The following is a 15,367-nucleotide window of genomic DNA, read 5'->3' as shown; positions in this document are numbered from 1 at the left end:
CCACAGGGGTGACCCTGAGAACCTAGAGCTGACCAGGAAATTGGAAGAACAGCTCCTGCCTGGGGTGTAAAAATGCTAGTCTGCTCCTCGTGGATGCTTTGGCCTCCCAACATGATTGGCAGCAGCTGCCTTAGGAAGTTTCACCCAATTCCTTGAATGTAATTTACAGCCTCCCCCAGCGCAGCCCAGCATGGTGTTACCTAGGATTTTCTGACCAGTGGTGGTTCACGGTTTTCAACAGGATCCTGGTGTGGCCCCCCAGACGCATGCTGCCCAGCCTCAACTATGGCCAAATCTGAAAGCCCCCAAAGGAATGACTGAGGTGAAGATCTGAAGCTTCAAATCCTAGAGGTTACAGGTGACCTGGAAAGTTGACATCCAACTGCAGCATCTGAGACCCACGTCCCCAGTCCACGCACTACCCTGTAACGGGGTCTACACCTTGGCACAAAGCGGGCCAGAGATCCTCAACTGCTTCATACCTACGAATTCCAGTGGGTGTTTGTCATTACTGGCCATTCGCCAACCATCCCCCCTACTCCTCTGGGGCATGATGGTCTCTCCCTGTGGCAGGCACGGTCTGGCAGCAAATCAGATGGCTCCGGTCCTAGCAGGGCAGCTAAGGGATGCCTCCTCTTGCCATCCAGAGACGATGGAGAGGGAGAAAGTGTGTTAACGTCCGCAAAGTGAATAGTAGGTCCCGGGATTCTGAATCTTTAGCACATTGACTGCAGGTCAGAAACAATATGGGTTAGAATTCATTAATTTCAGGTGTGAGCTAGTGCCTCAATAAATTATCACGCTAGCAGCTAGAGTCTAGCTGGAAAACACTACAACAAAATCACAGGTCTCCATGACAACTGGAAACCATCTACATAAAGACCTCAGGGCTAAGAGCCTACTAGCACAGCTTACAATGCTGATACCCCACATGATGTCTTTGGGCTCCTTGTGTGCACCCCAGCTTCTGCATACTTAATGACAGCCACGGGAGATCTTAAGAGGCTGACCTTGGCTTCCAATGGAGCTGGCTTTTCTCCTCCTGGGGGTGGCTCTTAACATGTTAACAGCCGACAGGTGCAGCAGTAGGAAATCCGCATCTCCCTTGCCCCAGATTCTCAGGCATGGCTTGCCTTCCAGTCTTCCCGGTGAGATCAGGCTAACACGCCCCTCTGCGGGACGCTGCTGGAACCTGTGGTCTTCTCTGGCACCCTCCTCTGTCCTCTCGTCCTCTCTCACGGCCTCCCTGAGAGCCTTGCCCGGACCGGAGTCCTCACCCCAGGGGCTTGCTTGGGGCCATCTCCGCTTCACCGGCTCGGATCCTCTACTCCCCAGCAGCAGCATTTTCAGACGTGAAGGCAAGAAAGGGTAGACTTATTCTGGAGATGACCCCTGGTCAGATATATGCTTTGCAGATATTTTCTCCCATTCCAGAGGTTGCCTTTTCACTGGCTTGACTGTTTCCTTCACTGTGCAGAAGCTTTTTGGTTCGATGGAGTCCCACTTGTCTATTTTCATTCTTTGTTGTCCGTGCTTTTGATGTCCTATCCATGAACTCATTGACAAGATCAATGTCATGGGTCTTTTCCCCATGTTTTCCTGTAAGCGCTTTACCGAGAGTCAACAATAATGTATCCTACACCTAAGATTTGTGTTCTTACCACAATAAGATTTTTAAAGGGGGGGGAGGGAAATATATTTGCATAAGAAACAATTCAAAGAATAACCATTGGCATAGAAAGGTCCAAATAGACTGTGTGGTAATATCAAACGCATTCAGGACCCCACCCTCAGTTAGCTTACAGTCCGGTAGGGATGAGATCTAGATCTATGTTCATATACATCACATTAGCTTTAGACTATATTATACATACATGCACACATAAAATAGTATAAAGATAGATAAAATTGGGGCGCCTGGGTGGCTCAGTCATTCAGTATCTGCCTTCAGCTCAGGTCATGATCCCAGGGTCCCGGGATTGAGTCCTGAGTTGAGTTCCCTGCTCAGCTGGGAGTCTGCTTCTCCCTCTCCCTCTGCCCCCTGCCCCCGCTCATGTTGCGCACATACTCTCTAATAATAAAATAAAATCTTTAAAAAAAAAATAGATAAAATGAACCAGGAAGGATGAAATACCTAAACGCTAAACTTGCAGCCAACCTACTGCTGAAGCATACAAGAATATCTTAGGATTCCTTCTCTCAAAGGAAAATTTGTGGGAATGCAGTCTGGCTCTCTTGGCATCACCCTTCAAGGGTCAAGGCGTGCTTCCAAAAACTCAGTCTTCCTTCATAATCACCTCCCAAGGATGTGACATCTGCGAAACTATCTAAAGGCTTTTGTGGCCATTTCTATCTTGGGATGACTTCTCAGGAGTAATGTGTTCCCCGAGTTTCCCTCAGTGAGAAAGTGAGGAGTGGAAAGCCTGTGGCCATGGATGAATTTGGGTTTGGAGGCTGCCTCTACTCCTTACTAGTTCCGTGGCATTGGAGTTCCAAATACTAAAATGTTCGTCCAGCTCCCTTTCTGTCCAGTGGGGCAGTGAAGATTACGTGTGTAAAGCGCCTAGCTCGGTACCTGGCACGCAGCAGGACTCAAGGACGTTTACTTCCTGTCTGTCCTACACGGTACTCTTTCTTTCAAGGACTCAGACCTAAGGAATATAAAGACTGACTTGAACAGAGAAGCTGAGAAATGGTCTAATTCAAGGGACTTCTGAAGGTAGATATTTGGTAAGCTCCTTGAAGGCAGAGGCTAAATCTTTTAAGCTTTCAGTACAGTGCCAAGCCTGTGGGAGCGGCCCCATAAACATTTAGAGACTAAGGGTTGCTTACAAACTGGATTTTGGTCTCCGTTCCCTTGGAGAGGTCGCCACCTGGTGGGCAACCATCAAAACAGCACACCTCTGGACCGTGCACGCTCCTAGGGCCATTTAAACCCTGACGTTCTATCTGCTACCATATATAACTCCTAGGAGCTGCACGGGTAACAAGGAGTTTCCAAAGAAGCAGAAAGGGCAATTTAGAAGGAAAGTGGCAATTTCTTGGGGTTCTAAAAAGATCAATGCATTTTCTTGTCTCTAATCCTTTGCTTAGAAACTCCACCTTGTCCTGTTTCCTACCCTTAAGAGCTACGAGCGAGAATTAGCACCTGAATTCCTCAAACTTCCAAGTAACCATCAAGAAAAGCAACCCTAGGGGCGCCTGGGTGTCTCAGTCGTTAGGCATCTGCCTTCGGCTCAGGTCGCGATCCCGGGGTCCTGGGATCGAGCCCCGCATCGGGCTCCCTGCTCAGCGGGGAGTCTGCTTCCCCCTCTCCCACTGCCCCTGCCCCTGCTTGTGTTCCCTCTCTCGCTCTTGCCGTCTCTCTTTGACATAAATAGATAAAATACTAAAAGAAAAGAAAAGCAACCCTAAACAAAGCCAAACGACCGGGGAAAAAACAAAGGCCATACTGAATTGCTCTCCATCTATGTGTAGCTGGCATGGGCAGCAGGAAAATAGAAGTACCTGGTGTCTGCTGTTCTGAAACATGAACACCCCTTGACCATTCTGAGATCTAAGATACAAAATCACCTTTCGTGGAAACACACTTGCAACATACAGCTGATTCTCTGAACCGTAAATACATTGATGAAACAGAGCAGGAAGGAAATTCTAAATGGGAGGTGGGGGGAGGAACCCTAGGCTCCCATTCAGTGAATCTATGATAAAATGGAAAGAACATGGCTTTAAAGGCCAGATGACTCTGGCCACAAATCCCAACTGTGCAACCCTGGGCAAAGTATTCAGCCTTTTGAAAAAGCAAAATGAGTTGGTAAACTTTCCTCTGTGTCACCACCACATGGCCAGGTCTAGTTATGGTCCCCAAGTCCACACCACCGTGATGATCTGGGGTAGAGTCTTCAGCAGTCCTGAAGTTCAGAGAAAACCACCCCATGCCTTTGGGCAAGTGTTTGGGTTTTATTTATGATCACATGCCATGTTACCCTGTATTACTCAGACAATCACCCTATTTCACTAATCGGGTGTTTTCACAATGAGTGCATGGAAGTCTAAGGTCAAAGAAACACTTATAAAATAATGCCCACAAATTTCCCGAACAGACTTTTCAAGCAAAGCCAGTACGTAAGGAAAGCGCTGCCCACTTCCATCAATTCATTTCTGCCTCTGCTTCCTGCCTCATCTCAATTAGCAACTGGGATCAGCTCCACTTGGGGAAACCTGCAAATCCTTTCAGCTAATTGGCCCAGGGAAACAAGAGGTACTTGAGCGGAGTTCACGTGACACGAGCTGACCTTTGCCTTCACCCTCCCTAGCAGCTATTTCCTGCGGAAGGGGGACACAGAAAGGATATTTATATTGGTGGCAAAAGCCCCACCTGGGTGTTAGCCAAAAGTAAACTGGGTTGGGGGTAAGGGATATCAAGACAGTTATTATACAGGGTAGCTGGACCCCCATCACCAGGACACACAACGAAGATCCCTTCACTTACTGATCACTCTGAGGCTCTTTCCTTGTTTCTAGAGGTGGCGAAGGAGTCCAGCAGACTCATTTCCTGCTCGCCGTGTTGGGAAGTTGGCACCGGCTTCACAGTTGAGATCTTCTTGTTGAAATCTCATTAGATTCTTCTGTGTTATCCTTGAACGGAATCCTGGACATTAACACTGAATAAGGTCTGGCAGTGGGAATCAGGCACAACCATCTATTGAGGAAGGTGAGCGGTAAAAATCCTCCGTGCACAGCCAAACGCCTGACATGTGCCCAAGAGCTAGCGGCTAGGGGTCTCCGTCACCCTTGAAGAAGTGACGCAATAAGCCTCAGTTTCTTAATCTACAAAATGGGCATAGTATCCCTCATAGCAGAACCCTGTGATGAAAAGTGAAATGATGCCCTCCTTTGGAAGTTTATAGAAATGTACATTGAAATCACCAATGAGAAGTGCTTACCAAAGTGCCTGACAGTGTGTGCTCCAAAAAAAATTGTATTTTGTCCTTATGATTGTCCAGGGAGGCCGATATTATTGAACCTCTTTTATGGAGGCAGCTCAGCGTAACTTTCTACATCACACATCTAGCAAGCTTTGGGGCTGGGGTTGGATGGGCCCAAAACTCAGCTGTAAACCCGAAGCATATGCCCTCTCCAATGGGGCAGGAATCCTAAAGCTTTGGGGGGTAGGGGCATCAGAATCTCTTGGGAGGCTGGTTACAAGTGACCATTCCCAGGCTTCATCTCAGTTTCTGATCCAATAGTTCTGGAGGGGAGGCCCAGATTCTAATGGCAGTGGTCTTTAGCCATTACCCCAGAATTCCTCTCAGCGGAAAGCACTATTCACATATTAAGTATCATTATTATTATTACAAGTAGTAGTATCCATGTTACTATTAGTTTTTACTTTTATAACTACAGTGAAAGTTCAGAGCTTGTTTAGAAATTAAGAGAAAAAACAATCACACACACTTGCACGCACACACACACACACACACACACACACATATACATAAAAAGAACAGATCTGATTCTACTCCAAATGCTGGCAGAGAATAACCTTACTAGACCTCCCCGGACCAAGTAAATGTATGTTTTCATAAATCTGGTAAGCTGAAACATGTTTGGTGAGCCTATAATTTTGACCAGAAAAATGGCTACGTCGCCCAAAGTCTCCGAGTTTCGGGAGTTACTTTGATAACACCGTGAAATCAGGGAAGTGAAACTCATTCATTCATCCAGCAAACACGGGTCACTTAGCTATTTTGTGTTAGGCACTGGAATAAGTGTGAGGGATTCAGAAACCAATGAGACTGGAAGCTTCATGAAGCCCCAGAACTTGTCTGTCCTGTGGAAGAAACAGAAACTTAAGCAAACCAAATAATTCTAGCACATGGTAAGTGCTATAAAAGAAAAAAAACTCACGGTGCTATGCCTATTGGGGATCAGGGAGTTTAGAATAGAATGTTCTTCCTGAAGAACAGACATTTAAGCTGAGAGCTGAAAGGATAAAGGACTCATGTGTCTAAAAAGGCAGACAGAGGGAACAGCAAGAGCAAAGGCCCTGAGGCAGAAAGAGTTTGGTGGATCACGGGAAAGAAAGAAGCCCTATGAGCTGGCTGTGGAAACCCAGGGCAGAGCATGAAAGAGGCAAGGCTGGAGAGGAGGCAGAGATCACATGAGGCCTCATGGGCCCAGGGCGGGAGTTTCAATTTTATTCCTAGTAGGGTAGCCCTTGGAAGCTTTTGAAGGAGAAACATGATCAGACCTGCCTGCTAAGATAATCACTCTGGCCACGGTGTGGAGAATGGATTGGTGGGGACAAAAGCACAAGCAGGACACCAGTAAGGTGTACCACGGGGAGGGAGGCCACCGGGGGGCGGGGGGGGGGGGACAGTAATGCCCAGTCACTGTTCCTGAGCTCCCGGTTAGGTAGGTGGCAACTGCCCTCACGGGGACCAGAAACAAAGCACCTGTTGGCTTTTTAGACCTCGAGTCTGAAGGTCTTGTTTCTCTCTGCCCTCTGTCCTCTTCAGCACTTAGACCCCCATAGAGGACACTTCTCTTGGGAAGGAGCAAGGAGGTCCCCTTCCAGGGGCCCCTCCCATTCCGAGCTCCTCTGTCCCCCACACCAGGCTAGGGACCTTGGTTCATTAGTCCAGTAGTTCTCAAAGGGGACAGCTGTACCCTCAGGGAACCCCTGGCAATCTGCACAAGATTTTGTTGTCACCAGTGGGGGGCTGGATGCTGCAGCCATCTACTGGGTCAGGCCATGGGGGCTGCTAAATATCCTACAATATACAGGGCAGCCCCCACAGCAAAGAATAACCTGGACCCAACGTCGACAGTGCCAAGGTCGATAACCCCTGGACTAGAGGTTCATCCAACATTTATTTCTTCTCCTATAAAGCCAGTGTCTCCCAAAGCAGGTCCACAAGGGGGAGGATTGGGAATAATTCAAACCCCAGTGAACAAGACAAAGAAAAGGAAAATGGCACATATTTATTGATCTCCTACTCTATGCCAGTCACTGCATTTTACCTGTGTTAACTCACTTCTATTTGTGTGGTTTTTTGGCTGGTTGGTTGTTTTGGTTTTTTTTTTTTTTTTTTTTTTTTTTTTTTACAACAGACCTATATAAGACAGGTGTTTTTATTCCTCCCATACCACAGAAGGGGGAGACTGAAATCCCTGCCATTGATAAAGTAATCTTACAAAACCACAAAGCTGGGACTCAAACCCAAGGCTCACTGACTCCAAGTGTGGTGCCGTTTTCTGAGATCCATAAAAGCTCTCAGGTCAGCTGGAGGGGAAACAGAGCAGTCAAGTCTGATCGTAGGAGTCTGATGTCCTGCCTGGGAAATGTGAATAATTTAGAGTGCAGAGGCAGGAGGGATCATCATCCCTTCTGGTTTCATGGGCCACCCAGAGGGAACTCTGGACCCGTGGCCACCATCCACACCTTCCATGCACCCCAGGGTCCTGCTGTCCCAGGGTTAGAACCCCCTTCCGAACCAGAAGTCCAGCCTTTCCATCAGCATCAAGGTGAAAGGTAAAGGACTCTTTTGGCAACCAGGTTCCACAAGCAAAGAAACGCTACTACAGACTGAGTAAATGAGATGGAGGTAGAACTCAACCACCATGTGTTAATTTGATGTCTACTGTGTGCCAGGCTCCTGGGCAAAAATAGTTAGGACTGGAAAGTCGAGTCAGAAACAGGATTTAAATGCCTTCCACTCGTTATAGAACACATTATCGAGGATGTGTTTTATGCCAAGCCAAATGCAAGGTTCTGGGGTACCAGGACAGACCCTGACCTCAGAGGGCCTTTGGTCTTCAAGTGTTAATTAAGACACGTGCCGACCGTACCTTGAGTTGGATGGAAAATGGACAGTCTACATCCTATGTCTGATGACTGAACTGATCAGCAGAGAAAAGGAACAAGGACCATTCAGAAGCACACATTAGGTGCCGGGAAAGGGAGGATACAGATGTGAGTGAACAACCTGCAGAAAAGAAATCAAGGGAAAGTTTGGGGACCAACTGGCCTTTACTCTTAGTAAGACTCACATACGTAGGAGTGAGAAGACTTGCATTCTGAAAGAGGAGAATGAGTCAAAGTTCCAGCAACTGGAAGAAGTAATGCGCCCAGAAGCCAGAGCAGCCCGGAAAGACAGAGATGGGCGGTAGCAAGGACTGTTCAGGAACCTCTCATGGGGCGGACTGGATCGGGATCTGGGGCCCTTCTTACGCTGTTCCGCGGAGACTCATAGGAACCACATGTGAGTGCTCTCATTGACCCCACTGAACCAATGAGCAAGCTGGAACGTGCACCTACCATCCCAGCAGGAAGCCCAGGGGGGATCCTGGGCTCTTTGGCTCAGAGCAGGTGACAGCCAACTGGCACACAGGCTCAATCTGGTACGTTGCCTTTTTTTTTTTTTTTTTTTAATATATAAATGAAGTTTTGCTGGAACACAAACATGCCCATTCGCTGGCATAGTGTCTGGGGCCACCTCCATGCTAGGACAGCAGAGCCCAGTAGTAGGACAGCGACCATAAGGTCCACAAAGCCTAAAGCATTTACTATCTGGCTCTTTACAGAAAAAGTCTGTCGCTCCGGAGCTCACGGTCTCAGCCTGGGCAGCCCGGCGAGCTCTGGGCTGGCGGCGCTAGACGGATCCCTCCCCTGGTGGGGGACACTCCCAGCCCGTGGACACTGTCAGCCACTCCCCGCCTCCAAGGGGTAAGGGCTGGTGCGAAGGCAGGACTCCAGGGTCTTCTCAGGACGTATAAAGCCCTGTAAGAAAGCACATCCCTTGAGTGCTCAAATTCCTGTGGCATCTCCACTATTTATATTGAAAACACCACAAGAACTCATTTTTCATGCGATTTCAGCTGAAAACAGCCATGGCAGGCCCACAGTCTGGAGATCAGGATGGTGGGGGAGGGTGTGTTTGCGCAGCCGGGCTCGGCCCCCGCTGCCCCAGGTTGCCTGTCCCAGGTGCGCTGGGCCCAGGCCAGGCTTTCTTCTGGGATAGTGGGCTCGAGGAATGAGGGGAGGTAGAGGGGGCCAAAGCGCCTCACTGGAAACGTTGCCTCCTGTAATCTCGAAAAGCCTGAAGACGCGGGCTGGTGCTCGCACATCTACCTTGTTCGACAACCTAACATGGGTCATTAATTGAAATAAAATGAAACAAAATGGAATCCAGATGTTACTGTACGTTCCCTCGCACAAAATGCAGGCACAGATTACCAAATGGAAATGCACCAAAATACTAGCAGCAGTGACTTGAGGGGGGGCGTGGGGGTGACGTCGTGGTCTATTTCGATCACTTGTTTTTATTCTGGTTTTCTTTCGTGGCACTTAGGCTAAGAGAAGGGGACAAAAAGATACAATTCTTACTTAGGATCATTTTGGGTTTCTCCCCATAAGGATATAAACTCCACAAGAGATGGTGTTCATTGTTCCGTGTTAGGTCCCTGGTGCCCGGCACACAGCCCGGAACGTAGTAAGTGTTCAATTCATAGTTGTTGATCGAATAAGTGATTACATTTTTATATATGCCATGTGATCCACAAGGAACATGCATCGTTGTTACATCTTTTATAAAGCACATTATTTAAAAATATCTATCAGTCCAGTCAAAGAACAGAAACTAAAGACTTATTTAACAAGTATTTATTGACTACCTACTACGTGTCCACATCACCATTTTTCCCTACCCCCAGGAAGCCTTGCATGGTACAAAATTCATGGCAAATATTCGATTAATGCCTCATAGATATCCCTGACCACACAAACTGCACAAACCACCACCACCACCACAATTACCACCTACTTCGAAAAGGATATATAAAACAAAAGAACAGCAACAACAAAACCACTCATCTTTAAGAGATTAAATGTTCCAGTGAGCCCAGCATCACAGTCCCTGAGAGTCTGGAATACATTCTCCCGGGAGATAATAAAACTAACTTGCAACCGTAGCACAAGAGAGAACCCCAAGTTGTTTTGGATGAGTTATCAGGAGCCATTATACACCAGGGACTAAACTAACTTGTGTGAATCAACAAGTCAGCGTTTACGAACATCCCTAACACAAAGCCGGGCACTCCACAGGCCTCATCCCCATGGCCTCCATTGGGTCTCAAACTCCGAAGACCAAAGTCGAAGCACATGAGGAACTTGAGAGAGTTGGAAAGGTTAGTGACAAGCATCTGCGAGTTACAGAAGTGGATACGTGCTTAGCATGAGAAGCATGAGCCATTGAGGTGGATCTTGACTCGTTCTTCTCTCCTTCACAAACACGGTAATGGAACCTTTATTTCAAAGCCCACTTACCAATGTCAAGGAAGAAAAGACCCCCGAAGAAAAGCCAAGATGGCAAAGTCATGGCTGGCCTGGATGTGTTGCTCGAGTCTGGCTCCCCGGGACTGAACAAGACTGGTGCTCGGATTTAATGATAAACCCCGTGACTCTGTGGGTTGACCTGTCCACTCGGAGCCTCCGTTACTAAAGATGCCCGTGAGAGCTACTGCGTTATCTAGAGCACCTCGGCCCGCTGGCAAGTTATTCCTAAGGTGTAGGGGAAGGTGAAGGCCAGCTGGGAACATGAGAGAGGCCCTCAAAAAGGGAAACAAATATTCTTGAGAAGATACCACCCTCCATTAACCATCTCCCAGAACCATAAAAAGGGAAATAAAGTAGACCGATACCACATGGCACATGGCAGCAACCCTCTCATCCCAGGGAGGAAAAAAAAAGTAGCCAAACCAAAATGGCAGCCTGGTGTAGTTGCTGCCACGCTCTTTACAGTTGCCGAATGACAGATTCCTAGACATTAACCATTCGTCCCACAAATGAGCAGCCATTGCCGGCTGTGAGGCAGGCCTAGGTACTAGGAAGACAGCAGTCTTTGCCTTCCACGGCAAACATGATTCATTCCTTAGCAACAGGTTAAAATTTGGTGATGGCCTTCTGTGAGCCAGGTTTTGTGCTAGGTGCTTCGCCCATGGCATACATCCATTCACTGAGCGTCTGGTAAGCCCCAGGCAGGTACAGCCAACACACTGTCATAGCATAAGGCTGCCTGGAACAGACACAAATCTGTCCTCACGCACCACGCTGCAGGTCTATACAGCACCCCTCTGTAGGCATCATTCCAGTTTCGTGGAGAGGAAGTGTGGGATCAAACCAACCTACTCAAGGTCACACCCCAGTAACCTGGCCAGGCCAGGAGCTGGGCCCGGCCCACCCTCAGGCCTTTCCTCCTCCTCCATAAAAGCCTGCCAGGGCCACCTGGCAAAGAGCGGAGTGAGACAGCTTTGTTCCCTAATGGCAACTTGGGTTTGTTTTGTTTCGGCTTCTACACGAACAGTGTCTTTGTCTGTGAAACCCACAGTTCTGTTTTCCACTCTGCCAAAATAATAATGACGGTAATAATAATAATGCTCCCTCTCATTTTTCTTCAAACACATAGCCCTTTCAGGCTATTTTTCTTTTTCCTTTAGACAGAGTCAGAGTTAACAAGAAGCACTTCACCTTCATTTTAACACCGTAAGAAGTCATCAGGATGACTAGATGGTGAATGGCAAACTCATTCTCATCAACCTCCATAAGCCAGGAAGTGATGGACGGGCCACAGGGGGGGCCATGGGGGGATGGGAAATCCGAGGCTCACATGTAAGAGGCACTCGCTTCTCAACCTCAGCTGATGGTCATGACCCAAAAAATAAGCCAAGTGTTGTCAGAACTCCTGATTTTTCAAGTGAAGCCAGAGGTCCAGCCTGCTCTGTCAAATCTCCCAATGTTTAGATACTGGCAATCGAGGTTTTAAAAGTTTTTCATGCGTACAGCAACATATTGCTGGCTAAACAATACGTATTTTGGTGTTAAATCTGGCACAGGTCTCTGCATTATTCCAAGTGTTCTTTCCAACAAATATCGTCCATGTTGAATCATATTTTAATGTATTTATTTACAGTGCCTATCAATGGTCTTTTCCTTTCCATAATTTAGATATGCCATGAAACCAACCGCAGGGACATTAGGAAACACATGGTGGTATCAAACAGCCTTATCCTCCCAGTACCAAATAGAAGATGGCGGCCACAAGCACACTAACGTGTAGAGCAGGAAGCGGTCCTCCAGTTCTCAAGGAACTGCCATTGAGGAGAGGAGACGGCACCTTGGATTGGAAGAAATAGAAGAGCGGCAGCAAAGTAGATCAAGAAGAGATGGAGCATCGGCCAAAGCTGGGAGATAAAAATGAGCAAGTCATGTTTCAGGGCCTGTACCCGTGAGCACCTTGACAGATGAGAAACGAGGACACAGAAGCTGTGAAAGGCGGGGACAGAAGGTTACGCTGAGGCACAGAATTGTATATAAAATGGAGACAGTATCTGGTCTACCGCATAAAACCAAGTTGCGGGGGGCAACTCTTGATAGTCCCTACACTTAACACGGTGCTTAATGTGTGGACAGTTCCCATAAAAATTTCAGGGGGAAATGAGCTCATATGCACAAAGGCATTCTGACCAACACAAATGTGCACAGCATCAAGGGATTATTAATATTGATGAGGAGACTCTCTTCAAAGGAAACTTATAGAGGACTCCTGAGAGAGGAATAATAAATTGAGGGCCTCTGGCAACCATGAATACTGTTGTCAAAGTTCAACAGGCATTTCCCTCTCGAAAACAATGAAGGGAAACTCATTCCATTGATTTCTGATCCAACTGGGGATACTAAGCCAAAAGTAGAAGGGAAATAGAGGTTAATATGTGGCCCTTTTTGGATTTGAGAGTCAAGAGACACACCCTGCCCTACACCCACAGCGCTCCCCGCCCCGGCTCCCCTGCCAAAAAGGGCAATACTCTTATATGAGAAAGCAATAAGCTTTATATTCATCTAAAGCTAGGACTCACTTTCAATTGCATGGCAACGCAAGCTTTGGAATCAGACAGACCTGAGTTCAAGTCTCAGCTTAGCCACTTACCAGCTCTGCCACCTTGGACAAATGACTGAGCTTCTCTGAGCCTCTTAGTAAAGGGATGAGGCAGCCAAAGGGCCCCATCTCAGATGACTTATGAAGAGGACAGGAATAATGTACAGTGAAACCTAATTACCCTCATGTAAGTATCAGATCAGACACAAAATGATCTCACTCCGAGCAGCCATCAAAAGCCAAGGAGCTGATGCCATCAAGCTGAAAATCCCACAAAGACTTCATCCAGCATGTACACTGGTTCTTGATGTTTATCTCTTTTCTAACTCCCCCTATGAACGTTGTGCTGCCTGCACACGTAGATGTTTCTCTCCTCAGGGTAATCCATACTCGAAGATTGCCCACAGCTGTCCCGACCACATGAAAGCCCCCGCCACTCCCCAGTGACCCCCTGGCACGAGGTAGTCATTCATCAAACGCTGGGAGTTCAGCACCATTCACGCCATGAAAGGCTAGCCCGTGGTTTTTATTGCATTGGTATTAGCTTTCCCTGTCTGTGGACATTTGTGCACTACAAAGCTTTATACTGTTTACCAATGTTTCAGAGTCCTGGCCTTTTCTTCTTATTGACTTGTAGACACTTGCCTCATTAATCTTTAATTTTCACTGAAAACTTCAGTGAGCAATGAAAATGAAATGCTGCCTTCTGCCATGAGCTTCAAGTCCTGTCAGACTGTGTACTTCTAGAAGAGTTCTAGGTGTGATGGGGTGTGTTGGGGGAAGAACTGCATTCCCCATTCTATGCAAAAATTGGAACAGTTTTTTCCGTGACGCTGGGTCTGCACTTGGCCATCCCTGCCAAGGAGCATTTAGCACAGGGTTTATCATACTTTGAGCTTTCAACAAAGAGCAGTGGTTGTTTATTAACTATTATAATTATGGTTATTATTATTGACTGTACTCAGTGATGACCATTTCCCTAGCGTGGATGCTTGAGGAAAAAAGGAAAACTGTGTCAAAGATCAGAAGTAAGTTCCGAAATAAATAACACTTTCATCCAGAGTAACTGTTACACAAATAGCAGAACAAGAAACAGCCAACATCACGATCTAGTCCAAGCTTCAGAATGCTGAACATGGGCATGGCGTGAATTTATTTTCCTTACTGATGTCATATATGAATGGGGAAAGACAAGTAGTATTCACTTTGTGAAAACAGAATTGTTTTCTTCCAGATTTCTTTTAAACAATTTTCGAGGTCAGCACCCTCAAACACAACATTCTGTGGTGATGGAAAGAAAACTTGTGCGACCTAGGAGAAGAGCTGACAGGTACATCCATGCTCTTAAAAATTCAACGTGAGGTGACGATTTTAATTAAGATTTCATAATATCACACTCTATGATGTGTATACACCATACCTCACATAGTTACTCCCCGACCTTTTTTTATCAGAGTTGATTTCCATTTAGTATTAATAATTCAAAGGATACTTTGGAGATATTCCCAATAATGTACACTGAAAATTAGGAAAGCTAGCCCTTTTCTCAATAATATTAATTTATAATTTATTAATATATAATTATAAATATAATTTATAATATAAGTTATAATATTTATATATTATATATTAAGTTATATATAATATATAAATTAATTTTTATATATTATATAATATAAATATAAATTAATATAATTTATAATATTAAAAATAAATTATTAATAATAATAATTTCTTAATACTAAGCTCTTAGAGTTTTGTATGTCCTCGAAGACTAGTGCTGATCCATTCAGAAGTATGCCACTTGGATAGAATTCTTATCTCTTCATTATACTATACCCTTCCCCATCTCTGAATTCTGGTTTCTTTTGATCACCAGCAGCACTGTTTATGCCGCCCAGAAATGTGAGCGAGAATACAAGTTCAAGCCCTGGGAATGATGTTACAGAGAGTACACAAGTGGAAGAGAGTGTCCTGGGGAGGCAGGTCGACAGCACAGACCCGCTGCTGGCCCCAGCCCCTGCAGAAGTGCCTGTTGCCCCCCTGGCCCAAGAACACTGCCCTCGTCACTTTCCGTGGGTCGCGGGAGGAAACTCCATTCTCTCTGCATACCATTTGTACTTCCAAGTATTATCACCTCCATTATCTTATCTGACCATCACGATGACCCTGGGTGGGGGGCAAGTTGGGCAGAGAAGAGGACAATGTTCATGGTTGACACAATGATCCAGAGATATCCCCTTGTCTAGGATTACATGACCATCCCATAGCAGCTCTAGGGTGAGAACTTAGAACTCACAGCTTCCAAGTACACAGGTCTTTTGCTATACTCCATTTCCTCTTGCTCCCCAAGAACAAAATCGGGCAGCTGTTTGGATTGATGAATAGCAATAATACGAAGAGGTTATGTATGCTGCTTAAATTAACAATTA

The 15,367-nt window shown here is 46.4% G+C and overlaps 1 long non-coding RNA gene across 1 annotated transcript in view; it reads left to right on the top strand.

The window, feature by feature from the left end:
* Positions 1-14,247, top strand: part of LOC113936135 — a 36,234-nt gene extending 21,987 nt beyond the window's left edge. Inside the window, exons 5-6 of the long non-coding RNA XR_003524204.1 lie at positions 4,525-4,714; positions 14,170-14,247. This is a non-coding gene — a long non-coding RNA (uncharacterized LOC113936135). The remainder of the gene's footprint in view (positions 1-4,524; positions 4,715-14,169) is intronic.
* The last annotated feature ends 1,120 nt before the right edge of the window (positions 14,248-15,367 follow it).

Source organism: Zalophus californianus, chromosome 17, assembly GCF_009762305.2.
Source record: "Zalophus californianus isolate mZalCal1 chromosome 17, mZalCal1.pri.v2, whole genome shotgun sequence".
NCBI lineage: Eukaryota > Metazoa > Chordata > Mammalia > Carnivora > Otariidae > Zalophus > Zalophus californianus.
This window is presented reverse-complemented; position numbering and strand designations above follow the sequence as displayed.